Source organism: Meles meles, chromosome 15, assembly GCF_922984935.1.
Source record: "Meles meles chromosome 15, mMelMel3.1 paternal haplotype, whole genome shotgun sequence".
Taxonomy (NCBI): domain Eukaryota; kingdom Metazoa; phylum Chordata; class Mammalia; order Carnivora; family Mustelidae; genus Meles; species Meles meles.
The window spans coordinates 47,723,577-47,750,243 of NC_060080.1; the positions used below are offsets into that span (position 1 = coordinate 47,723,577).

General features: G+C 35.9%; 1 protein-coding gene and 1 pseudogene across 4 annotated transcripts in view; one reads left to right on the forward strand and one right to left on the reverse strand.

The window, feature by feature from the left end:
• LRRTM4 (leucine rich repeat transmembrane neuronal 4) overlaps positions 1-26,667 on the forward strand; it is a 757,200-nt gene that overhangs the window by 268,989 nt on the left and 461,544 nt on the right. The window lies entirely within an intron of this gene.
• Positions 9,635-14,233, reverse strand: LOC123926138 (annotated as a pseudogene).

The window sequence follows — 26,667 nt, forward strand, 5'->3', positions numbered from 1 at the left end:
GTTTCTTTCCAGCTTTCCTCTTGTGATTGAGTTCTAGGTTCAGAGCATTGTGGTCTGAAAATATGCAGGGAATGATCCTAATCTTTTGATACCGGTTGAGACCTGATTTGTGACCCAGGATGTGATCTATTCTGGAGAAGGTTCCATGTGCACTAGAGAAGAATGTGTATTCTGTTGCTTTGGGATGAAATGTTCTGAATATATCTGTGATGTCCATCTGGTCCAGTGTGTCATTTAAGGCCTTTATTTCCTTGTTGATCTTTTGCTTGGATGATCTGTCCATTTCAGTGAGGGGAGTGTTCAAGTCCCCTACTATTATTGTATTATTATTGATGTGTTTCTTTGATTTTGTTATTAATTGGTTGATATAGTTGGCTGCTCCCACGTTAGGGGCATAGATATTTAAAATGGTTAGATCTTCTTGTTGGACAGACCCTTTGAGTAGGATATAGTGTCCTTCCTCATCTCTTATTATAGTCTTTGGCTTAAAATCTAATTGATCTGATATAAGGATTGCCACCCCAGCTTTCTTCTGATGCCCATTAGCATGGTAAATTGTTTTCCACCCCCTCACTTTAAATCTGGAGGTGTCTTCGTGTCTAAAATGAGTTTCTTGTAGGCAACATACTGATGGGTTCTGTTTTTTTATCCATTCTGATACCCTGTGTCTTTTTATTGGGGCATTTAGCCCATTAACATTCAGGGTAACTATTGAGAGATATGAATTTAGTGCCATTATTAGCCTGTAAGGTGACTGTTACTGTATATTGTCTCTGTACCTTTCTGATCTACTACTTTTAGGCTCTCTCTTTGCTTAGAGGACCCCTTTCAATATTTCCTGTAGAGCTGGTTTGGTGTTTGCAAATTCTTTCAGTTTTTGTTTGTCCTGGAAGCTTTTGATCTCTCCTTCTATTTTCAATGATAGCCTAGCTGGATAGAGTATTCTTGGCTGCATGTTTTTCTCGTTGAGTGCTCTGAATATATCATGCCAGCTCTTTCTGGCCTGCCAGGTCTCTGTGGATAAGTCTGCCGCCAATCTAATATTTTTACCATTGTATGTTACAGACTTCTTTTCTCGGGCTGCTTTCAGGATTTTCTCTTTGTCACTAAGACTTGTAAATTTTACTATTAGGTGACGGGGTGTGGACCTATTCTTGTTGACTTTGAGGGGGGTTCTCTGCATCTCCTGGATTTTGATGCTTGTTCCCTTTGCCATATTAGGGAAATTCTCTCCAATGATTCTCTCCAATAGACCTTCTGCTCCCCTCTCTGTTTCTTCTTCTTCTGGAATCTCAATGATTCTAATGTTGTTTCGTCTTATGGTGTCACTTATCTCTCGAATTCTCCCCTCATGGTCCAGTAGCTGTTTGTCCCTCTTTTGCTCGGCTTCCTTATTCTCTGTCATTTGGTCTTCTATATCACTAATTCTTTCTTCTGCCTCATTGATCCTAGCAGTGAGAGCCTCCATTTTTGATTGCACCTCATTAATAGCTTTTTTGATTTCAACTTGGTTAGATTTTAGTTCTTTAATTTCTCCAGAAAGGGCTTTAATATCTCCAGAGAGGGTTTCTCTAATATCTTCCATGCCTTTTTCGAACCCGGCTAGAATGTTCAGAATCGTCATTCTGAACACTTGATCTGACATATTACCCATGTGTGTGTTGATTAGGTCCCTAGCCTTCGGTACTGTCTCTTGTTCTTTTGTTTGTGGTGATTTTTTCCGCCTTGTCAATTTGTCCAGATAAGAGAATATGAAGGAGCAAATAAACTACTAAAAGGGTGGCAAAGACCCCGGAAAAATGCGCTGTAACCAAATCAGAAGAGACCCCAAATTGTGGGGGAGAGAAAGGGGATAAAAACAGCTTCTGAAAAAAAAAGAAAAAAAAAAAGAAAGAAAAAAATTTAAAAAATAAAACAAATAAAAAATATAAAAAAGAAAGAAAAAATATATATATTTAGATGAACTAGTCAAAAAATGTTAAAAAAGAAAAGGGTAAAAGTTTAAAAAAAAAATTTAGCAGAAGAAGAAAAAAGAAAAAAGAAAAAAAAATTGAAAAAAGAAAAAAAAATTGAAGTAGCCGCAAGACTAAAGAATCATGGGGAGAAAGTCATGAGTTCCGTGCTTTGCTTTCTCCTCCTCTGGAATTGCTCTGCTGTCTTAGGAATTGAATCTGCTTTCTCCTTGATAGATGAACTTCGTCCTGGCTGGATATTTTGTTGATCTTCTGGGGGAGAGGCCTGTTGTAGTGACTCTCAAGTGTCTTTGCCCGAGGCGGGATTGCACCGCCCTTACCGGCGGCCGGACTAAGTAATCGGCTCGGGTTCGCTTTTGGGAGCTTCTGTTCCCTGAACGCTTTCCGTAGAGTTCCGGAGGACGGGAATGAAAATGGCGGCCTCTCAGTCTCCGGCCCGGAGGAGCCGAGAGCCTGGGGCCCCACTCCTCAGTGCGCCCCCAGAGGACAGCACCCAATCACTCCCGTATCCCCAGCCTCTAGCCGCGCTCCGAGCTCACCCAGCCCACGACCAGTTCAAGGTAACCCCGAGCTGAGAGTTTAGTCCTCGGCTCTGTCTCTCCAGCCGGCTTCTCCGTTCTAATACCTGCGAACTCTCCGACACTCCGACACCCCCGATCCTTCTGTGACCCTGCGGGGCCTGGGGCCACGCTGGCCCCGCGTGGGCTTCACCCCGGTTTAGCCCCTGGAGCAATGTCCCTCAGTGGAACAGACTTTTAAAAGTCCTGATTTTGTGCTCCGTTGCTCCGCCGCTTGCCGGGAGCCGGCCCCTCCCCCCGCGGTCTATCTTCCCGTCGTTTTAGATTCACTTCTCCGCCAGTCCTACCTTTCAGAAAGTGGTTCATTTTCTGTTTCTAGAGTTGCTGCTCTTCTTCTCTTCGCTCTCCCGTTGGATTTGTAGGTGTTTGCAATGTTTAGATAAGCTATCGAGCTGATCTCCTGCTACCTGATGTAGTCTCAGGCTGCTACTTCTCCGCCATCTTGACTCCTCCCAGCTGAAACACATTCTTAATCTTGATCCACTTCTCTCCATTCTGGGTCTTCACCTGACCACTCTTATTCATCCTTCATCTAGAACCTTCAGAAAAGATCCTCTCACTTTTTTTAAAGATTTTTTTTAAAGATTTACTTATTTACTTATTAATTTTAGAGAGAGAGAGAGACAGTGAGCAGGAGGAGCAGAGGGAGAGGGAGAGAGAATCTGAAGCAGACTCCATGCTGGTGCTCTCACTTTTTAATTCTGATCTGGTCTCTTACTGTTGACCTCCATTCTCCCCATACATACTGTCAAGGAATGCATCACTGCTTAAATGCTTGTTCATTTGTCTACATCCTTCTTAAGTTTCCCTTACAAAATGGAACAATTCTGTTTTGATTTTTTGTTTGATTATTTTTTTATTTGATTATTATTGCTTCATTAATGTGGTATATAGTCCTTCAAACATAGCTAGCTCTCAAGAAATTGCTATTGAATGAATGTTACCTAGCCAGTTAATGTAAGAGCCAGGATGCTAAGACCATACAGAGAGTTTTCAGGTGTCATTCACCTCATTTCTTCCAGAGGTTACATCTCACATGGCTATACAGCAATAGCAAATCAAGAAACTGTTAATACAATAAAAAGTGAGTATCATTGTATGACATTGCATCACAAGTGTGTGTTCATGAAACCACTACTTCAATACAAAACATACAGAACTACTTCATAACCATCAAGACTCACATTCTGCTACCCCTTTATGGCCACACCCAAATCCCTTACCCCTTACTGCTTTGTTCATTAAACCCTGGCAACCATTAGTCAGTTCTCCCTCTCTATAACTTTGTTTTTTTTTTAATTAATTAATTTATATTTTCAGCAAAACGGTATTCATTGTTTTTGCACAACACCCAGTGCTCCATGCAATACGTGCCCTCCCTACTACCCACCACCTGGTTCCCCAACCTCCAACCCCCGCCCCTTCAAAACCCTCAGGTTGTTTTCAGAGTCCATAGTCTCTTATGGTTCGCCTCCCCTTCGTTTTAAAAATTTTATGTAAATGGGTTTATACAGTATGTGACCCTTAGAGACTGGCTTTTTTTTTTCCCCCACTCAGGAGAGTGCCCTTGAGAATGATCCAAGTTGCTGCATATGTTGGTAGTTTTTTCCTTTTTATTGATTAATAGTATTCCATGATACATAGATATTACATTTTGTTTTTCCATAGATATGTTAAGTAACATTTTTGTTGCTTTCAATTTGGGGCTGTTACAAAGAAAGTTGCTATAAAAAATTATGTACAAGTTTTTGTGTGGATATAAGTTTTATTTCTTTTGGATAAATGCCCAGAAGTGCAATTGATCTGTTGTATGGTAATGTATATTTTATTTTTTTAAGAAACTGCCTAGCTATTTTTTGTAACAACTCTGCCATTTCACGTTTCTGCCGGCAGTATATGAGGGATTGAGTTGTTTGCGGTTTTTCTTTTTAAAATATTTTATTTATTTGTTTGTTTATCTATTTATTTATCTATTTATATTAGAGAGAGAGAGAGCATGAACAGGGGAAGAGCAGACGGAGAGGGGAAGAGAGAATCCCAAACAGATTCCCCTCTGAGTATGGACCCCCCACCAAGCCAAGGAGGGGCTCAAGAGCCTGAGATCACAATCTAAGCAGAACTCAAGAGTTGGGCTCTTAACTGACTGAACCACTCAAGCACCCTGAGATTGAATTTCTCTATAGTCTCACCAGCATTTGGTGGTGTCACTATTTTTCATTTTAGCTCTTCCAATAAGTATGTAGTGATGTCTCATTGTGGTCTTAATTAGCATTTCCCTAATGGTTATTGATATGAAACCTCTTCTTACATGCTTATATGTTATCCGCGTATCTTCTTCAGGGAAAGAAGTCCCCCTCATCTTTTTTTTTTTTCTTTTATGGACTGTTTTTGGTGTCAGGTTTAAAAACTCTTCACCAAGCCTGAAGTCCCAAAGATCTTCTCCTACATTTTCAAGAAATGTTATAGTTTAATGTTTTTATTTAAATCTACTGTCTACTTTGAATTAAGTTTTGTGTAAATTGTGAGGTTTAGGTCGAGATTCATTTTTCTGCCTCTGGGTGTCATATTGCTCTAGCACAATTTGTTGAAAAGGCTTTTTTCTCTTTGTCAAAAAATTCCGTTGGCTGTACTTCTGTGTGTCTAGATTCTTATCCCGTTCTTTTAATCTGTGTGTCTTTGTCTTTGCCAATACCATGGTCCTGATACTATAGCTTATAATAAGTCTTCAAATGACATGGACTGGTAATTCCTACCACTTTATTATATTTTTCAGAAATGCTATGGATATTTTACTTCTTTTGCCTTTCCATATAAGCTTTAGAATAATCTTGTATATACTACAAGATATCTTGCTAGGATTTGATAAGAATTGTGTTGTATATGTATGACAATTAGCAGAAACTTGATGTCTTTCCTGCATTGTCTTCTAATTCATGACCATGTTATATGTTTTCATGTATTGAGATCTTCTTTGATTTCATCAACATTTTAAAATTTACAACATATCCAGTGTTGTACATATTTTATTAGATGTATATGTAGGCATTACCCTTTTCTTGAGGGTGTGGAACTGGTACTGTTTTTTAAATTTTGATCTTGATGTGTTCATTACTAGTATATAAAAATGCAATTGACTTTTTTTAATGTTTATGTTGTACTATGTGACATTTCTGAACTTGCATATAAATTATAAAACTGTTTTGTAGATTTTTGGCATTTTCTGCATAGTCAGGTAGGTCATCTGCAAATAGAAATCATTTCTTATTTTCCAATCTGAGTGCCTTTATTTCCTTTGCTTAATGGTATCCTGTTAGCTACAACTTCTAATTCCATGTTGAATAGCAGTGGTGAGACTGGATAAACGTGTCTTACTCCTAAACTTAGAGGAAAAAGCATTCAGTCTTAATTTTCTTTCTTTCTTTTTTTATAGCAAGTTAGAGAAGTCTCTCTATTCCTAGTTTTCTAAGAATTATTATCATGAAGGGGTGTTGAAATTTGACAGTGCTTTTTCTACATCAACTGATAAGATCATGTAATTTTTCATGAAATTTTTCTTTCTTATCCTTTTAATATGGAAGATTATATTTCTTGGATTTGGAGTATTGATCTAGTCTGGCATGCCTAGAATAAATTAATTTGTTATAATGTACTAATTTCTTATGTTTTTCTGAATTCTATTTGCTAATGTTTAATTCGGAAGTATTTTTGTCTATATATATGAGGAATATTGATCTATTGTTTCTTCTCTTCCTTACTTCTTTACTCCTCCCTCCTTCCTCCTCCCTCCCTCGCTTCCTTCCTCTCTTCCTTCCTGCCCTCCTTCCTTCCTTCACTCCCTTCTCTCTCTCTTCCTCTTTTTCTTTCTACCTTTTTGTCATCTGGATTTGTATTAGAGTAATTATTAGCTGCATCAGATGAGTTGGAAAGTCTTTCCTCTTCTATTTTTCATATGAGCTTGTTTAAAATTAGTTCTTTGTTGTTGTTGTTAGTTCTAAAATGTTTAGTATACTTTTCCAAAGAAACAATTGAGGCTGGAGATTTCTTTTTTCATAATTTTATTAAATAAACAATTTAATTTCTTAAAAGTTATGGAGGTGTTTACGTCATTTATCTATTTCAGGTTGGCTGAATAGTGCTAATTTGTGCTTTCAAGAATTGGTCTATTTCCTCTATGTTGTCAAATTAATTTGTGTAGAGTTACTTATATTGTTCCCTTATTATCCCTTTGATACCAGTAGAGGCTATAGGGATATCTCTTATTTCATTCATGACATTGATGCCATTTCTTTTTTTCCTAATCTGTTACACCAGAGATTTGTCAGTTTTGCTGATCTTTTCCAAAAACCAGATTTTTTTATACAGGTTTTCTTCATTGTTTCTGTTTTCTCACTTCATTAATTTCTACTAGTTTTGTTTCTTTGTTTATTATGTCCTTCCTTCTCCATGTTTTGGGCTTATTTTTGTTCTTCTTTTTCTGGTTTCCTGATACAAAAGCTTAGGTTACTGATTTGAGATTTTTCTTTCTTCCTAATATAGGCATCTAGTGATATGCATTTCTCTTTATCACCACTTTAGCTGTATCCCATATATATTGATACGTTAATTTCATTTTCCTTCTGTTAAATTTGTTTTTTCTGTTTCCTTTAATTTTTCCTCTTTGATATCTGTATCACTTAGAAATAGAGTTTAGTTTCAAGCATTTGGAGATTGTCCTATTATTGCTCTAATATTTATTGGTTTTCTACTCTGATGCTATTGTGGTCAGAGAATACACTATATATGGTTTAAGTCCTCTTTAATAGTTTGAATTTGTTTTATGGTTAAGATATGGTCTATTTTGATAAATGTTCTGTGGATATAATGTGTAATCTACTGTAATTAGATTGTATATCCTATAAATGTGTATTAGATCCTGTTGGTTAATAACAATGTTGAGTTCTTTTATATTTTTGCTAATTTTATGTGTAGTTGTCTATCACTGCTTGAGAAATGGGTGTGGATTGTGGGTTGGCCTATTCTCTCAGTCTACCTGTTTCACTTCACGTATTTTGCAGCTTTGCTGTTTGGTGTATACACATTCAGTATTGGTGTCTTACTGGTAGATTGGCCCCTTTATCACTATGTAATAACCCACTCTGTTCCTGGGTTTCTTTGCTGGGAAGTCTACTTTGTCCGATGTATTAATACAGCCACTCCTGGTTCCGTTGATTATTTGCATATTCTTTATAAATACTTTGACTTTCAACTTCCGTATGGCATTATACAGGTATTCCCCACTGTTTGAACATTTGCATTATGCCACTCCACTTTTATGAAAAAAATCTATATTAGTACCTGTTTCCATTAACCTAAAGAAATCCTAAAAGTATTTTCACTTTTATGAAAAAAGGCAAAAATAGCTTTCAGTGTTTCTTTTGCTGTGAGTTGTTACAGAGATAGTGCCAACCAGTCGCAGCGAGAGTTGCACCACCAAGCTCCTTCCCTAGGAACTATGCTCAGCATCTCAGCATCAAGCCTCTCTAGCTCTGAACTAAGTCTATGAGCATCTGTTTTTTTATCTTGATTTATTTTGTGCATCCATTAGCAAGATGTGTCCTCAGGAGTCAGAAAAGCCTGAGAGAGGTTATTTTTGGGGTCTGGGAATGCTAGAAAAATTTTTGTATATAAGCTAATGATAATTGCTTCTTCACTTTATGCCATATCATGGCTTATGAAAGTTTTCATAAGAACACTCTATTTATAGATAGTGAGGGAAACCTGTATTTTTAGTGAGTTTCTTATAAATAACATACAGTTACATCATATTTTTAAATATACTCTTTCAATCTTTATTTTTAATTGTAATCAGATTAGTTACATATAATGTGATTACTGATATGTTAAGAGCTTATGACTATCATTTTATTTTTTGTTTTCAATTCATTCTCTTTGTTTTTCATTTTTGTGTTTTCTTTTTCTTCTCTTGCTATAGGTTACTTGAACTATTGTTTAGAATTCCATTTTATCTGTGATGTCTATAAGTGTATCTCTTAAGAATTTGCTTTACATTATATATTGTATCTACATAACTTATAACAGTCTACTGGTATCAACATTTGACTAGTTTGAGTAAAGTATGCAAAATTTTCCTACCCTTACATCTTTCCACCTTACCTCAGTTATAATTATGTTAAATATTTCCTATATATTCACTGAGAGCTAAAGTAGACAATTTTATAATTTTTGCCTCAAACATCAGGTATAATTTAGAAAGCTTAATAGGAGAAGGGAAGTCTATTGTACTTACCCATAATTTTGCTTTCTGGTTTTTTTTTTGTTTTTTGTTTTTTGTGGTTTTTTTTTTTTGTATTTTTTGTCTTTCCTTTTTGATCTTTAGATAACTTCCTTAAGTCATCTTTTTAGGGTAAATCATCTGGGAACAATTCTTATTCATTTTTTTTGCTTCTCTTTTGTATATTTTGTTTTATTTTCCATCATCTGAGACTGTCTTGAATTCCTTTATTCTTAAAGTCTATTATTCTTGGGTGTATATTCTTGGGTATAAAGTTCTTTTATTTCAACGCTTTAAAACATACTATTTCTGGGATGCCTGGGTGGCTCACTTGGTTAAGCGCCTGCCTTTGGCTCAGGTCATGATCCCAGGATCCTGGGATCTGGTCTCCATTGGGCTCCTTGCTTAATGGGGAGCCTGCTTCTTTCTCTGCCTAATGCTTCCTCTGTTTATGCTCTCTCTCTCTCTCTCTCTCTCTGACAAAAAACAAAACAAACAAACAAAAAAAAAAATCTGCTTCCTTTTGGCCTCCATGAATTATTTTTCTTTTTTTAAAGAACTAAGATATTTCTTTATTTTAAATCTTTTACTAACTTGTGTAATACAGTGATCACTGATCACTGATGCATTGAACAATCATCCCAAGAAATAGAACATCTCTAACAACTTTTACTCTTTTTTTTTTTAAGATTTTATTTATTTATTTGACAGAGAGACAGAGAGAGAGGGAACACAAACAGGGGGAGTGGGAGAAGGAGAAGCAGGTCTTCTGCCAAACAGGGGCCTGAGGAAGATCGGTTGCTTTTTGGTGATTAGTGAAAGAGACCAAATCCCTTATCCTTGTCTGACTCCTCTGACTCTTCCTTTGCTTCAGCCTCGGTTGGGGCTGTAGCAGCAGGAGCGGCACTGGTGTTGGTCGCCACAAGAACAGCAGCCACAAATGCAGATAGATCAGCCGAGAAAGTCTCGACCTTTTCAGCAGTAGGAAGGTGCAGTCCGTTCCAGGACCTGCTGATATGATGGTAGGATGGGGCACTGATGGAATGGTCAGGTAACCTGTCTGCAGACATACACTGGCAACCTTGGGGATATTTTCCATGAAGCAAGAATGCCGTTTCCTCTGTGATGTCAAGGACTTCAGGGTTGTAGATGCTGCCATCATCAAACCCCTACTGGATGATTATCCCAATGGAGAAGGCGGAGATGTTCAGCATGGCAAGCACTATGACTTCGCTGGCTCCCACTTTGTCTCTGTGTTAAACGTTTGCACATCACTCGGGATTTCAATGGTGCCCCTGGAGATTTTAGTGGTGATACCTAAAGCCTGGAAGAAGGAGGTCTTCTTGAGCCCCAGACCCATGTTCTGGGCTGACACAAAGACTTTACATGGAGCTTTGGCATCAGCGCAGGTGACAGCTGGCACCTTATTGGCCAGCAGCATGTTCCTGATTTCAGTGAGGTCCTCCTTGGTGAACATAAAGCCCACATTCCTCCTGATGTGAGACAATAGTTTTCTCCAGAGCAGGGTGGTTCTCCAGATGCCTTCAGATGGCCTTGTCTATCATGGTGTTCTTGCCCATCGGCACCACAGCCTTCCCGTGGAGGGCCATGTGGATCTGCTGCATCTGCTTAGAACCAATTTTGCCTGCTCCCACAATGAAGCATTTTGGTTATTCACCTAAAAGTTGGATGATCTCAGAGCATCTGGATGGCTTAGTTAGTTGAACATCTGCCTGTGGCTCAGATCATGATCTCAGGGTCCTGGGATCGAGCTCCATGTTGGGCTCTTTGCTCAGTGGGGAGTCTGCTTCTCCCTGTCACCCCCTCTCTGTGCTCTTAATCTCTCTCAAAAAAATTAGCAAAATATTTTTATATATATTTATATATATATGTATACACACACACACACACACACACACACATATATAAAGTTAGACGATCTCAAGCAAGTATTTGGACTTCTGGATCACCCTATCTTCTCTGGGTATCATGGTGGTGCATCAGGGATTACCATGCAGGGTTTAAAGACAATGTCACTTTCACGAGGATACGTGGAGAGAGGAAAGGCAAATTTTTATAACTACCAGAGAGTGGAAGTCTAGGCATTTGTTGGTGTGGTAAAGGTGGGGCCAAGTTATTTTCTGTGCTGTTTCGATAAAGTAGCTGTTTTCTAAGTTTTTGTTTGTTTTAAATCTTGCTAGACTGTCCCTTTTATGAGCCTTTTAAATCCAAACAAGAGCAAACTTTTGTTAGGGCTTTTATTGTCTGTGCCCATTGACATTTACAAGTTACTAGCTTTTGTAATACCAAGTCTGCAATATATAAAGATAAAAGAAAACCCACAGACTTCAGCATTGTTATTTCTTGGATGCCAAGGTTCCTTGCCAGTCTGCCTTCTTCTCTCCAGTATTTTTTACTGTCGTTAGTAGAAAGAGTAGAGAATTTCTTCTCCACTTTTTAGGAGAAAGAAGTCTTTGCTTATTCCTTTTAATTTTGTTATCAAGGTTTTGAGTGATTAATTTCTAAGTCACCTGGATTACATCTTTAACAGTTTGGTTTCTTGGTTGCTGTTATTTTGTTTTTTTAGGTTACATTGCATTTTGAAATTCTTGTATTTCTGGTGATGTACTTTTGATGCCACAACTTATGTATTAAAAATTGAAAGATAAATAAATGCGTGTGTATGTGTGTGTCCCTCTTCTCCAAATTGTGTTGATTCAATTGTCTTATAGCTCTCTGATGCAGAAGAAAACTCTGCCATCAATATGTATGTATGTACTTATACATGTATATGGTTCAGTGTGAATTGGATATGTGTTTGTCCTTCCAAAAATACTTAGAAAATTTTGTTTATTTTCTTTATCCATGACATTCAAGACTTCCTACAGGGATAGTATAAAGTTGAGATGCTTTCTGTATTTATATTGCATGGTAGATTTTAAGCTATCTTGATCTTTAGATTCCAGTGTTCCTTTACGCCAGAAAAATTCATTTTATTACTTCTTTTTTTTTTAATTAAGACTGGGGTGATTTATTAATCTTGGTCTTTTTAAAATTCATTTTATTACTTCTTGATCATTGATTTTCATTTTGTTCTTGACTTCAGTCTGTACTGCAAATTGTATTTTACAGCACATTCCATGTGCCTTCCTTGCTCTCATAATTTATATTCTTTTTCTTTTTTCTTGCATATTTTGTGAAATATTTCTTAAAATTGGCATTTAATTTACTTGTGTGGGTTTCTATAGTATCCAATATTCTGTACACTCCCTCCATTACAGGTTTTACATCCATTATCATGCTTTTCATCTGAGGTGAGACATTTGTTTCTGTGAACAGCTGGCATAAGAATTCCTCTTAGAGAGAAAACTCTTTTGAAAAATATTTTGCTTATGTGTGAGAAGCTAAGGGAATGCTCAGGAAACAGGAATGATTGCTGAATTGTAATTTGTGAGAGGTGCAGTGGAGAGAATCAAGGAAGTTATGGATATTTCTGAGACACTCAGCATGGCTTCCTGGTGGGGCTCTAGCACATTTTCAGCATATAGGTGTTTGATTAATCAATTTGATTAATTTTTGTCTGTTTGTTTGAAAAATGGAAGGACTAAGTGTCATGTTTTATGTTAAGGCCAATATGTTAGGGCCAGTAAATAATGTAAGACACAGGAGAATGTAGTCTCCTTTTTTTTTTTTTTTTTCCCTTTTTATTAATTTTTTCAGCGTAACAATATTCATTCTTTTTGCACAACACCCAGTGCTCCATGCAAAACGTGCCCTCCCCATAGTGTTAACATAGATCCGTGGGAAACCCTTGGACTTCCAAGAGCTATGAAATTGATGAGGAGGGGAGAACAATCAGATGCAGAAGAAATTCCAGGCCATTTTTCAAAGACGTAAAAGCCAGAAATGGACCAATACAGAGGAAGACTATGTGAAGAGAGAGGGTGAAGATGACCATGAACAAGGAGAAAGTCCTCAGAAGAAATAACCTATCCAACACCTTGATCTTTGACTTCTAGTTATCCAGAATTGTGAGAAGACAGATTTCTGTTTAAGCCACTTCCTAGCCTCCCTAGCCTCTTCAACAAAAGGTGATGGTGTTGTTCCCATCTAAGATGCAGGTGATGATTTTTGTTTGTTTGTTTTTTCCCGGTTCTCCGTTCTTTTGGCTCCCTATAGTTGGCTGTCTACTTATAGTTTCAGTTATTATTATTTTTTTTTAATCTTGCTACATCACTGCACTTAACGCTTCATTGAAATTTCAGAAAGGTCATCTTACAGATTGGGTTTATTTTGGTTTTAATCAGTTCTACCCAAAAGAAATAAGAAGCAAAATGTTTATATTCACTCTGATTTTCTTTTCCAGTTCAGAGACCCTCTAACCTGAAGAGTCTTAACTTAGGGAGCTTGGCAATCATAGCAGAAAGCATGGCATTGTTCTGTCTCCATTTTGATTGTATCAGTAGAATTTGGTTAGGACCTTGCTTCTATTCTCTCAGAGACTCATTTAACCCTACTTAGAGAAACAAACAAAAACCCAAACCTCTTTGCCTAGCTAGTCCAGCCGCCTAACTATAAGCAAGGAGCAATATATGCCACCACAGGATCGTTTCAGGCATCTGTGACCTTCCCCAAGGCTGCAGTTGTATCAAGATTTATACCTTCCGTCTTTTCCAGTGACTTCTCATTCCCAATCCCAGACATTCTAAAATAAGAGTGCATATCTGTTGGAATCTGCTGCATATACTTGAGGGCAATAGTTGTCTTGAACTGGTGAATGGTGGGTTCTTGACTTATGACCTGGTCTAGTTGTTTCTGTATTTTTTCTTGCCTAAAGTCCTCAAAGTTTCTTACATATTATTATCTGTCAGAAAGTATGTGGGAATATTGACATTTTAAAAACTTTCATTTTGAATTAACTTAATTATGCCTCTAAGCCCCCATTCTACCAGGCTGGTAGAAAATTTAATCTCAGAAATTCTTATATTTTCATGATTACCATGCATCCAAATATCACCTTTAGAGAAACAAGATCTTCCTGGACTTTGTTGTGTGCTATAATAGTGAGGGCTTTGCCAACAAGATACTATGCATCCATACACCCATTAGCCGTGAAAAAGTCCACTGGATGAATGCAGACAGTGGAGCCAGTTACAAGTCAAATAGTGCCTTTACTAGTAGTTGTGCCCACATTGTATATTATATAACTTCTTTTTGCCTCAGTTTTTTCATCTGTAAAGTGTAAATTCTATTACGTGATCTCAGAATATTTTTGTGAGGATTAACTGAATAAATGCAGGTGAAGTTCTCCAAAAGTGCCTCGCACACAGCAAGCTCTAGACACGTGTTTGATATTGTGCTCCCTTTAGGTCTTACCTTCTTCCTGGGGTACTACGGTTTCCTAAGGACATAGATTAGTCAGCCCCCTTCTCAACTGCAGTCCTTCCCTTCTAGTTGCTTCTAAATTCTCTTTTCCCCCCCATTTCCCTCAAAATCCTAGGAATCCTCTTTGCTAAGCTTAAAATTACACAAAAGGAGAAGAAGTACTTTTAACTTTTATCTGGTCACCCAAAATCCGTGCCAAAAAAAGCCAAATCCCAACTACCTTCTGGATATGGAAGGAGAAGGGTATATCTACAGAAAACATATAAATATTATCCTGCCACACATGATCTAAGCCTTTGATCATTTCACCTGGAATGTTGGAGAGAACTAGAATTTGAAGTCTATTTGTTTAAGCCTTTTTCTTTGTGAAAAGATTTCAAGGTTGTCAGAGATTTTTTTAATCTGTTTTCTGCTAAATGGAGTCCTATAGAATTTATGATTTCTTCAGAATTATAGAGAAATTGTTTTTACTGTATATATTAACATAATATTAATAAAATTATAGTAATACAGAATTGAAAAGGGGACATATTCCTTTGGGTGCCACCTATAAGGAAATAAACAAAGTATATAACCTACTTATACAAAACTAAAAAAAATACATCAAGCTTTTCACTTTGGGTTTACCTATTCATTATTAAATATGTCTATAATTTCATATTACTTAAGATTTTTTTATTACTTGTGATTTTTTATTAATAGTGCTTATATTATTATAGTTATATAAAGTTTGACATTCAAGCTTACTCCATGGATTTCAGGCTCAAATGTACTTAGAACTGATTTTCTAGGAAGCATGGTTTTGATTACATAGAAAGTAATTGTTTTTATTCCAGTTGGATAGGGGTCTAAAATAATTATTTTTATTTGGTTTCAATATTTTATGTCCATGCTTTACAACTATATAAATCTGGTTTTTTGCCCATATTTTAATTTGCAATGAATGTATATAAATATATACCTATACACAACACACTTTTTGTGTTCATGGTTTTACTTTACAAATGAATGCATACATGTATATTTTATATATTTATAAAAACAGTTATGAATGAATAAGTCATGGGAATAAAAGGGACACCATGGGAATATAGTCAATGATATAATAACATTGTACAGTGACAAATGGTAGCTACACTTGTGAACATAACATAATGTATGTAAAGTCAAGTCAATACATTGTAGACCAGGTAGTAATGTCATTTTGTGTGTCGACTACATTCAAATAAAAATTTTTTAAACTTATCTATACATAATTTCATAAATATAAATATACAAAGAAAAGTATGTATATGGATTTACATATAAATAGTATATTTATATAATGTATATATAAAACATTTTAGCAATTTTCAAAAATTATATTTGAATACCTAATAATTGTTGTTAGTGCCCTAGAATAACCAAATTTCAGAAGAAAACAGTCTCCAAAGTTAAAATAATTTCACATATTGATGTACATAATATAATTAATATTATATATTATGTTATTTTAATTTATAGTAATGGATACATTAATTTTATTAATATAATACATAAATCAGTATAACAATTCAATTATTGATATAAATTATAACACATATTAATGATTAATATAAATTATAAAAGGTGTTGATTTATAATTAATATAAAAACTATCATACTAAAATGACAAACTGTTTTATAGGAAGTACCGAATATAAAAACACAGTTTCTTCCTTTTTTTTCTTTTGAAGATTTTATTTAGTTATTTGACAGAGAGATAGCACAAGTAGGCAGAGTAGCAGGCAGAGGGAGAGGGAGAAACAGGCTCTCCACTGAACAGGGAGCCTGACATGGGGCTCGATCCCAGACCATGGGATCATGACCTGAGCCAAAGGCAGATACATAACTGACTGAGCCACCCAGGCATCCTAAAAGCACAATTTCAAAATATTAATTAATCTCAACTTTTGTTAGCAACTTTTTTTTTTTTTTTAAGAGAGAGAGAGCACAAGGCAGGGTTATAGGGAAAGAGAGAGAGAGAGAGAGAGAATCTTAAATGCAGAGCCCAATGTGGGGCTTAATCTTAAGACCCTGAGATCATGACCTGAGCTGAAATCTGGAGGTAGACACTGAATCAACTGAGCCACCTAGGCATTGTGGGCAACAATTCTCAATTACAGATATAAACCTAATAGTTTTTGTTTAGTATTACCCATGCATATATTTTTGGAAGAATACATTATTCTGACAATTTTGTGTTGTTCAAAACTTTCTCTCTAACTTCTTAACCATCACAAGATGTTGGCAGATTAACAAGAGCACTGGGAGATGTGGTGGGCACCTAAGTTATAAAAGCTCAGAGCCCGCTTAGATTTATTTTGTGGTTTGTAACTTTCAGGCACAGTATCTTCAAAACAGCAATGGATTCCACAAAGTAATTCTATTCTGAGTGTTATATATGAAGAACAAATAGACCTATTATTCTTAAAATACCTGTCTAAAAGATACAATTGCTAGAAACTAGAAAACAGAAGAAAGGTTTTTCAGGTTTCTAAACAAAAATAAAGAGGAAGTGTTTCAACAAGCCATACACTGGTATGGTTTTGTGATCATTCAGCTCACCTACATCAAGTTACAAGTGAATAAAAATCGCAGGTATTCAATTTGTGCATTGCATATTTCCCACTCCTCAGTAAGTTATATTTTGTTTTAATTTCAGGTATCATAATAATTCATTAATTGAAATGATACTAATTTGAAATGTATTTTCAAGTGATTATTATATTATTAAAAACAATGTATGACACACTTCTACACTTCTGTTAATCAAAATGTTATGTGCACACCAATCAATATCATTTTTGAAAATCTCATCCTATTAGGTTTATTTAGAAAATGCAGTAAAAATTGCATTGATTAAAATGGTGAAAAAGTAATTTTAAAAATACTTTTATATCTGAGTAATAATCCATTGCGTGTATATACTGCATCTTCTTTATCCATTCATTGGTCGATAGACACTTGGGCTCTTTCCATGATTTGGCTGTTGTCAATAATTATGCTACAAACATTGCGGTACCTGAGTTCCATGAAATTAGTATTTTTGTATTTTGGGGTTAATACCTAGTAGTGCAATTGCTGGATTGAAGGATAGTCCTATTTTTTTAAATTTTTGAGGAACCTCCAAACTCTGTAAGGGTTCCCCTTTCTCTGCATCCTCTCCAAAAACTGTTGTTTCCTGTGTTGTTAATTTTAGTCATTCTGAAAGGTGTGAGGTGATTTCTCATTGTGGTTTTGACTTGTATTTCCCTAATGATGAGTGATGTGTCTGTTAGCCATCTGTATTTATTCTCTGGAAAAATGTTTTATTCATAACTTCTGCCGATTTTTAGCTGTATTATTTATTCTCAGAATATTCCTCAGCCATACAAAAGAATAAAATCTTGCCATTTGCAATGATGTGGATGGAGCAAGAGAGTATTACACTAAGTGAAGTAAGTCAGAGACAAAGACAAGTACTACATGATTTCACTCATATGTCAAATTTAAGGAACAAAACAAACAAGCAAAGGGGAGAAAAGAGAGAGACAAACCAAGAAGCAGACTTTTAACTATAGAGAACAAACTGATAATTACCAGAAGGAAAGTAGGTGGAGGGGTGGGTTAAACAAATGATAGGGATAAAGGAAGGCACTTGTGATGAGCACTGTGTATTGTATGTTAATGATGAATCACTAAATTCTACGCCTGAAACTAATATTACACTGTATGTTAACTAACTGGAATTTAAATAAAAACTTGGTAAAAATACTGTAGAAACAGTAATTGATGAATATAAGTATAAAACATCACATTTTGCAAATGCTTCTGTATAAACTGGCTTAATTGCCTCTGAGGACAGTCTCATCAATTCATTCAGAGGTGTCATATTTTTATTGATAAGAAGGAAATTAAAACAATGGAAACAATGATAATGATAATATGTTGTATATACGTAAAGAACTTTTATAAAAATTATCTTATTTGGGGGCGCCTGGGTGGCTCAGTGGGTTAAAGCCTCTGCCTTTCACTCAGGTCATGATCCCAGGGTCCTGGGATCGAGCCCCGCATCGAGCTCTCTGCTTGGCAGGGAGCCTGCTTCCTCCTCTCTCTCTCTCTGCCTGCCTTTCTCCCTACTTGTGATCTCTATCTGTCAAATAAATAAATAAAATCTTAAAAAAAATTATCTTATTTGATCATCCTATCTATGTGACGCAGGCAAGGATTTTGATCTTCATTTTTCAAGTAGGAAAGCCGAAAGCGTGATGTTTAAGGAAGCTTTGTACCATAGAGCTTTCTGTGATGATGGGAATGTCTATACTTGAGCAGCCCAATTCAGTAGCCACTAGACTCATATAGCTATTGAACACTTAAAATGTTTAATGTTACTGAGGAGTGAAATATTTAATTTAATTTAAGTTTTTAAAGATTTATTTATTTGAGAGAGAGAGAGCAGAAGAAGGGGCAGAGGAGAGAGAGTCTCAAGCTGATTCAGCACTAAGTGCAGAGCCTGACATAGGGCTTAATCTCATAACCCTAAGATTACGACCTGAGCTGAAACCAAAAGTTGGACTCTTTCACTGACTGTGCCACCCAGATACCCCTAATTTAATTTTAATTTTGGCAGTTTGAATCACACAGGCTCACAATGTTTCCATTTATATAGTGTTTTACTTATTTACCTTTGTGGTATATGTATATGTGAGAAATGGAGCTAGATTTGACTTGTACCTCCTGAGTCCTTCTGTGATACTGACCATACTATGGAGCTAGTGAAGTACCTCACCTAATTCCCAATTTATGGGGAAGCGGAGGTTAGAAAGCACATTTGGATGGATATGTCTTCTAATTGCTAAGCAATTCAATTGTAGGAGAATATAAACTGTTGACCAGCCACTGAATCTAATGAAATAATATATTTTGTCATTTGAAAATGTTTGTGTCTAGAATCACACACATTTCAAACTGAAGGAAGCTTTGCCTACTCATCACTAAAGTTGACTAGTCAAACCAAGCATTAACAAAACCCAACGATGATAAATAATTCAGCCTAGGATTTACAGAGAATTTAGTGGCATTTAAGATTAATGGAACTGGCTGATCATGTTTTGTGGTTGACCAATGTAGAGTTCTGGGAATTAGTAAGGACTGGATTTTCTCTTGTGAGATTCCAGGGATAGTATTCATGTAGTCCAAATGTTGCTTCACAGCCCTAGAGTTCATTCAGAAACTAGAAATAGATTTCTCTACTAATGATTGAGAAAGCTGCTTTGATTCTTTCCATTCCTTCTCATTCCACAGCTTCAAAACTCCAAATACACATATTGTATGTAGATTTAAAAATAATCTTATCAGCTAAATTGAGAGCTCGTTCACTCTGAGGAAGAAATAGTGTAGACTGATGCATGGTGATGCTAGAAGCTATGACAAAACGTGTTTAAAATAAATGTAGTTGGTTTTTATTTTCCTCCCCAAAATATTATTCTGAACATCACTATTTCTAACATTAGGAACAAGCTGAGTTCTACCTTTTAGGGATTATTTCTGCCTGTCTCCTTACCCTCAGAGACTGTTCCTTTCTTTGAAATTTCTCATAATCCCTTAGCATCCCCCAGTCTTTTTTTTGTCTCACTCAGTGGCATTTTCTGTATGGTAATTTCCTATTTTGATGTAGCAAAACATCCCCAAATTTAATGACTTAAAAAAAAAAACCTATAGTTTTGCAATTTAGGTGGGTCAAGAATCTGGGTTCAGCTTGGCTGGATCCTCTGGGTCTTGGAGCCCCTCAAGAGTTCATTCAAAGTAGAAGTCATTTCAGGGCTTCCCTGAGAAAATGATTCATCTCCAAAGGTATCATGTAGATGTTGACGGGATTTATTTCTTTGTGGACGTCATGCTGAGAATTTGAGTATTTTGCTCATTGCTGGTCTGTAATTCTTTGCCTGTGGGCCTCTTCATAGAGCAGTTAAAAAACACTGCAGAGGGGCGCCTGGGTGGTTCAGTGGTTTAAGCCGCTGCCTTCAGCTCAGGTCATGATCTCAGGGTCCTGGGATCGAGTCCCACGTCAGGCTCTCTGCTCTGAAGGGAGCCTGCTTCCCTCTCACTCTCTCTGCCTGCCTCTCTGCCTACTTGTGATCTATCTCTGATAAATAAATAAATAAATCTTTAAAACAAAAAACAAACAAACAAAAAAAACACTGCAGATTGCTTCATCAGAGTGAGCAAGTGAGAAGAGGCAGAGAGAGTTTGTGAGAAAGAGAGTGTCTGTGAGAGAGAATAGGAGGAGAGTTACAGTGTTTTGTGACTTAATCTTACAAATGCCATCCTATCACTTTACATGCTGTTAATATGAGACTCTGGGTGCAGCCCACAAGGAGAGGGGATGACATGAAGGCATGAATATCACAATGGAGGGCATGATTGGAGTCATTTCAGAAAGTGCCTGCCATGGGTGCCTGGGTGGCTCAGGGGTTGGACCTCTGCCTTTGGCTCAGGTCATGATCCCAGGGCCCTGGGATCAAGTCCCGCATTGGGTTCTCTGCTCAGCAGGAAGCCTGCTTCCTCCTCTCTCTCTCTCTCTCTCTCTGCCTACTTGTGATCTCTCTCTGTCAGATAAATAAATAAAATCTTAAAAAAAAAAAAAGTGCCTGCCATAGGCTCTATTTTTAGGTATCTAACCATCTCCTCTCATATTTGTTCCCATTTTGGTCCTGCAAATTTCTTTTAAAACATAGAAGTGTCTGTTATTGGTGATAACATTAAAGTACAATTAAAACTAAAAAGAGATGTAAATATTTTATTTCGAAGAATATGATAACAATTGCCACTTTTTAAAAGTAAGATTTTAATTTTAGTAAAATATACATAAAAACTACCATTTAACTTATTATAAGCCTGTAGGTCAGTAGGGTTAAGTACATTCATGTTGTTATACAACCAATCTCTAGAACGCTTCAGCTTATAAAAGTGTAACTCTATAGCCACTGAATAACAGCTCTTATTCCCCCCTCCCCAACAAAGTGTGGCAACCACAATTCTATTTTCTATTTTATGACTAGAATAGAACTTCTGGTTATTGTAAATAATGCTGTCATAAAAATGGGTGTGCAACTATATTTTTAAGACCTTGCTTTCAAATATTTGGGGTGTATACACAGAAGTGGGTCTTGTTAGATCATATGATAATTCAACTTTTAATTTTTTTTAAAGATTTTATTTATTTGTTTGACAGATAAAGAGAGAGGTCACAAGTAAGCAGAGAGCCAGGCAGAAAGAGAGGGAGGAAGTAGGCTCCCTGCTGAGCAGAAAGCCCTATTGGGGGCTCAATCCCAGGACCCTGAGATCATGACCTGAGCCAAAGGCAGAGGCTTAACCCACTGAGGCACCCAGGCACCCCTCAACTTTTAATTTTTTAAGGAACCATCATATTGTTTTCCACAGTAGCTGAATAATTTTATATTTCCATAAACAGTGCACAAGAGTTCCAATTTGTACCCATCCTCACCAACACTTCTATTTTCTCTTTTTGCTTTTGTTTTGGGTAGTAGCTATCCTAATGAGTATGAGATGGTATCTCATTGTGGTATCTCATCACAATGAGATGGTACCTCATTGTGTTTTCCTAATGATTAGGGATGCTGAGCATCTTTTCATGTGCTTTTGGCTATTTTATATCTTCTTCAGAGAAATATCTATTCAAGTCCTTTGCCAATTTTTAATCAGACTTTTTTTTGTCCTTGAGTTGTAATTCTTTGTATATTCTGGAAATTAATCTCTTATCAGATAGGTGATTTGCAGATATGTTCTCTTACTCCCTAAATGGCCTTTTCACTTTGCTGATTGTCTCCTTTGATGTACCAAGTATTTGATTTTCATGTAGCCCAAATTATTTATATTTGTTTTGGTGCCTGTGTTTCTGGTGTCATATCCAAAAACTCATTGTCACTTAATATTGTTGATGTCAATACTATCCAAAGCAATCTGCAGTTTCGATGCACTCTCCATTGAAATCCCAATTATTTTTTCACAGAAATAGGATAATCCCTCCTAAAGTTCAAATGGAATTTCAAGAGACCCTGAATAGCCAAAGTAGTCTTGAAAAAGAAGATTTGGAGGTGACACACATCCAGATTTCCAAACTTATTATAAAGCTACCATGATCAAAACAGTGTGGCACTGGTATAAATACAGACATATTAAAGACCAATGACTAGATAGAGTGCCCCAAAATAAACCATTTTCATTGGATCATGGTACAGAGTTTCTTGGATTTCCATCTGTGTTGTAGCCTTGTGACCTCAATAATCTGTGTTTCAGAAAGTTTTATATTTTGTAGTCCGTTGGTTTTCTCTTGTTATGTTGGGGGTTAGGCTTTTAACAAATTTATGTATCTTTGGTGGAAGCAAAACTCCCGAATTAGTACTAAATAGCAAGAACGACAAAATTTTCCCTGGTATCACTAATATACAACTACAGTAGAGAACCTCAAAAACTTGAACAACATGCATAGCCTCTAATGGTGTGGTTTTGATCCTGGGTACTGATGAGAATCCTTAAGGTACGTTTTTTAAGAATATTGATACCCAAGCCCTGGCCTCTAGAGATTCTGGATGAACTGATCTCAGCAGAGCTTCAGCCATGGATATTTATTAAAATCTACCTTTAGATTCTGATTTATAGCTAAGGTTAGAATCATTGTTCTATTCAGTCTAATTGGTACTGTAAGTGAGTGAAGTAACAAATTTCTGCATATGAACCATGATATTCTTAAATCTATTATAATTACAAATTCCTTTGAAGATACATACTTTTTAATCCTACTTCCTACAGGTAACCAACCAAAGTCACATTTTTTTTACGCTCAGAGAAACATATTCTGCCTGAGGCCACATCCAAACCACAGTTATAGATCATGTGAGATCATTACAGTGATTTTGTTTTGTGAGTTAAGGAGAGAAGTATTTTTTCCAAGAAGTAAAATTAGCCCCATTAGTGTCTTCTAATATCATGGTTGGGTAGGCCATCAGCTGAGATTCCTTTGAAGAGTCTGCACAGAATGTTAGAAATAAGGAAACCACAAGGACATACACATACATTATATGATCTGGTTTTTCATGACCTAGTTCAATAGATTGAGCTATTATACTATCAGATACATCATGCACTTTATATTTGACACATACTTCCTACTCAGAATCTTCTATTAAATAAGTCAAAGAGTTAATCAGGAAACTTTCAGGAGCTCTTCTGAGGTTTTGATTGATAAAAAAATACTATTAATAACATATTCTTGATTGTTAAGCAAGCAAATGTATTATGAGCAAAAACATCAAAATTTTGCAAAATATAGAGAATTTGAGATAAAGAAAGCTTGAAAATATAGAATTTGTAATATATAAGGGACCAAAATATTACATTAAAAATATATAAACATCAAAATAATAAGTAAGCATTAGGTACAAGTGTGATTCCAAGTTACTGCAGTATTTATACTATTAAAGAAAGAATTTAATAAATGTCAACTCTGAATTTTACGGAGTTCAGTATTTTAACTTTTTTATCATAATCCAGCTGGGGGTGAGGAGGCCCCCTGGGACCCAGTTATGGGTTGTTTCAAAAAGCAGCTGTACAACTAGTCTGCCAATTAGAACTATGCCAAGGAAGATTACAGACTGGGAGAACAAATTGCTAGGTTTTAACATTTTGAAACATTTTTAGCAAGGTCCAAGCTCCCAAATACTTCCTAAACACTATTTTATTTCTACAAGAGAAGTAAATTTAAGACACTAATTTGTTATAAGATTTGTGACCCCCAAAAGCTAAACTTCCTACCCATGATTCACCCTAGAAAACTCAACACTCTCAAGCAATACAATTTCTCTATCTATCTATTTTGCACATACTTAATTTTTTAGGGTTTTTTGCGGGGGAGGCACCTGGGTGGCTCAGTCAGTTAAGCATCTGCCTTCAGCTCAGTTTATGATCCTAGAGTCCTGGTATTGAGCTCCACATTGGGCTCCCTGCTCAGCGGGGAGTCTGCTTCTCCCTCTGCCCCTCACCCTTCTCTTGTGTGCTCTCTCTCTTTCAAATGCATAAATAAAATCTTCTAAAAAAAAAGAATATTTCCCTGTTATAGTTTTGCCACACTTTGTAAAGTCAAATAATTGAGTTCATCACATTCATCTGACAATGACCTCACAACTTAAAAAACTTTTCATTCAACTGCAAACATGAGAAATAATATGATTTTAAAATATAAGTCAGTTTCAAGCCTTGAAGAATCATTTACATTAAGTACATTTTATTTTTTTCTATGAAATTTCCAAGTTAGCTATGAAAAAGACCCTGGCATGTATTTATTAAATGTTCGTGACAACATAGTCATGTTGCCTGTTATTAAACTAAGATTATGCCACATCTGCCATTGATAAAATAATGAGAGTTAAGAGGTCAGATGAAAGCAAACATAAGATCATATGACCATACAATTATAGGCTTAGGTGTATGGGGAAAGAGGACTCAGACTTTGTTCTAAAGATTCAAAAGAAAAACTTGAGTCTCTTAAGAAGGTCACTGTAGCCAAACAGGTTAATATTTGGAATCAGTCCCTGAAGTCTCTAGAGTTGATCTGTGACAGCATACCTTTCATGACAGACATGGAAAGACAAGCATTAAGCAGAATTTAAGAACTCAAATTCTGTACATAGACACAAATACTACTGTTATATAAGTAATAAATTCTTTAATTTTAATATAAAATGTTAAAGAAATAAAGAAGTAGATGACTTGAAAAAAATGTGTTAGATTTGAGCAAAGACAGAGATCAGATATTGTGCAATAATATCTAATATCACATCCATAAGCTGAGTATATTTGGTGGTTCTGGATGCCTGTGTGTTTTGTTTTGTTTTATTTTCCCGTTAATGTTTTACCATTCAGTATGTGTCCTGCTAGAACACGTTAGATAAAAGAAGTTGACCTGGGAGATCATGAAGATCTCCTTGTGATCTGTAAAGATCATTCTGTGGGTAATATACATGTAATAACTTTGTCCTGCTCAAATTTTTTTGAAAACTCTGAACAATAGAATAATCCAGAAGAAATGCAAAGTTATATGAAAAGTAAATTTTCAAATTAAGTATTTAAAATGTAGCTTATGGGACATGTGGTTTGTTCTTTTGGTTGAGTGTTCAACTCTGATTTTAGCTCAGGTTTCATAACCTGATTTCATAATTTGATTTCTAAAACTCAATGTCCGGAGATGGAGCCCCACATTGGGTTCCACACCAAGCAAGGAGTCTGTTTGAGATTCTCTCTCCCTCTCCCTTTGCCCCTCCTCCCCCTAAAATAAATAAATAAATCTTTTAAATAGATTTAAAAAGAAAAAAATAAAATACCAGCTTACTAAACATAAATAAATATCAGAAAATAGGTTTCCATAGTTGGCAGGGCTAAATAATTAGCATGCACTAAAAAAGTAAAAAATACCTAAGTTCAGAATTTTGCATAGTGCTCTGTACTTCCATATACATTTAGTCTAGTGCTTATAGATTTATTTCAATCCTTATTCAATTGAATATCTTTCTCCTTTTTCATATTACCATATTAGTTCGATTAAGGCATCTGGCAGGGTTTCTGCAACCTGGTTGACTCCCAATAATTATTCACTGAATAAATGAGTCACAATGAGTTTCTTCCTCTACTCATGAGTTGACAAACTTTTTCTTATATACAGGCCAGATAACAAATATTTTAAGCTTTGTGGACTATAGAAGTTCTCATTGCATGTCATTCTTTGTTTATAAATTAAAATATAAGATAAAATATATATAAAAACCATTCTTAACCAGAGGGTTGTACCAAAAAAGGCCATAGACTAGATTTAGCCCACAGGCCATAGTTTGCAAATCCCTGTTCTCTATATTAAATGGATCTCTAAAACTCCTTCTAGTTTTCTGAATTCCCTTCAGTGGTATATCAGAGCTGGCTGCTATCAGCTCAGTAGATAAAATTGACAAACAGCATTTGAGGACTGTTGTTTTGTGTGTGTGTGTGTGTGTTCATGTGCACGTGTGTGTGTGTGTCCGTGTGTCTGTGTGTGAGATGAGCCTGTTTATCAGCATACCACTGTTTAAGTTGAAAAAATAAAACCAGGGATTTTATTTAGGGATACTACTAGGCATCCCAGTTAAATATGAAGTTCAGTTAACAAAAACAAAACTTAAGTATAAGCATGTCTCATGTAATATTTCAGACATACTAATATAGAGAATCATTTTTGCTCATCTGAAATTCAAACTTAATTGGGAACCTTGTGTTTTTTATTTGCTAAACCTGGCAACTCTTTTCTGCATTAATTAGGAGAGCTTTTGGAAGAACAGTGGAAAAACTATGAAGTACGTTGGTCGTATAGAAAAATGACCACTACAAAATCGAAAGTATTTTATCTGCTTTTTAA